The sequence below is a fragment of the Galeopterus variegatus genome, unplaced genomic scaffold, assembly GCF_000696425.1.
Source record: "Galeopterus variegatus unplaced genomic scaffold, G_variegatus-3.0.2 Scaffold4075, whole genome shotgun sequence".
Taxonomy (NCBI): Eukaryota; Metazoa; Chordata; class Mammalia; order Dermoptera; family Cynocephalidae; genus Galeopterus; species Galeopterus variegatus.
In genome coordinates this window covers 195,259-197,081 of record NW_007730186.1, presented here as the reverse complement: position 1 = coordinate 197,081, position 1,823 = coordinate 195,259, and positions in this window count along the sequence as shown.

The following is a 1,823-nucleotide window of genomic DNA, read 5'->3' as shown; positions in this document are numbered from 1 at the left end:
CGTTTAGATTGTATGGTGAGGGACACTGAAGGGGTGGAGTGTGAGGAAAGTGGAGTTGGTTTGGTCAGGCCCTCTCACCTCATATCCAATTGGATCTGATTCAGCACATCCTTTGTAAACAACTTGCATGGGAGTAGAATTAGTGCACGTGCATGCCCATGTACCCTTTTTGGCTCATTGCTGCTTGGGTGTGTACCTTTCGGTATGGAAGGCAGCAGCTCTGAATGCTGGCCAGCAGAGCTCATGTCTAAAAATAAAGCATGTCCACTTTGCCGGTGGCTACTTGGTTTTACTTTCAACTACATGACTCAGGACCTGCACAGGGCGGGGTATAAGGGTCTGTGATCCAGCCCAATACTCACTATATTTTTCTACCATATTATTAAAATTTTTCATTTCACACACTTTTCACTGTTTTCTCACTTCTTATTTTCACTGGCTAAATCAAATTCTCCTGTTATGAAAGTTGTACCTTCCATCTATATTCATAAAGTAGTCTATCTTAACACCCTTAATCATTTTTATTTACTGTATTGATTATTTTTGTGAATAAATTTTATTGTGTAAAAATAAAAGGTTTACAACATGCTGTTATGGAATATATGGGGGTACTTTAAAAAGTTCATGGAGGGTTCGCTGTACCAGCCTGGAGCTTCAAAACAGCCTGGTGGCCTCACCCCGTGCCCCAGCCCGTCCGTCAGCCCAGCTGCCAGCACCCGGATGGCCAAAAATGCTACACGATCCTGAAAGACGGATGATGAAGAGGCCCTGACCTACAATGCGGAGCTTCAGAAAGAAGAACAACATTCAAGAGAAATCTGCTATTGGGGCTTTAAAAGGTATTATCCAAGAACAACATAGGTTGGGAGACTTGCGGTCAAGATGGCGGAATAGATGGTCCCTAGCATCACTCTCTCCCACAAATCAACCGATTTAAACTATAAAAACATAACATCAAGTGCATATGGAATGGGGAGATGTCCAGCGGGGGAGGCAGAAGCTCTGCAGAGACCACATGCCCTGCAGGGCCACTGTCACACGATCCGGCAGGTAGGCTTCACTGCAGGCACCCGGCTCCATTCCCAGCCTGGCCTAGTGTGCTCAGAGCAGGGAGACATCCAGCAGGGGAGGTGGGAACTCCAAGGGGACCACACTGCTGCTGCATGATCCAGTAGCCCGGCCCAATGCATATGGAGCACAGAGACATCCAGCAGGGGAGGTGGGAACTCCGTAGAGTCCACACACCCTGTGGGGGGGCCGCCGCCACACAATCCAGCAGCAGGTAGGCTTCACCGCTGCCACCTGGCTCCATCCCAAGCCCGGCCTAGCACGCACAGAGCAGGTAGACATCCTGCAGGGGAAGGGGTAGCTCTGCAGAGACCACATGCTCTGCAGTACCTTGGTGCATCCCAGCAGCCTGGGCCAGAGCGCATGGAACAGGGAGAAGTCCAGCATGGGAGGTGGAAGCTCAGCAGAGACCACACACCCTGCGGTACCACACCGTGATCCAGCACCCCAGCAGAGGCCAAGCTGACCAGAGAGGTGGCTCCCTGGAGAGGCCCAAGACCCAAGGCAACCAACCACACTAGGCAGTAGTGGCCAACTGAGCAGTCACTGATGTAGCCATACCAAATTGGCAACCACAGCAACATCTTAGTCAGTCAATAGTGTCAAACCTGTGGACTGTGAAACCCCCTGCCACAATGAATAAACATCAAAGAGAAGATACCAGAAATAGGAAAAATCAAGAAAGTACATCACCAAAGGATAATAACTCTCAAGCTCTAGATGCTATAGAACAAGAAGCCCTTGAAATGACTGAG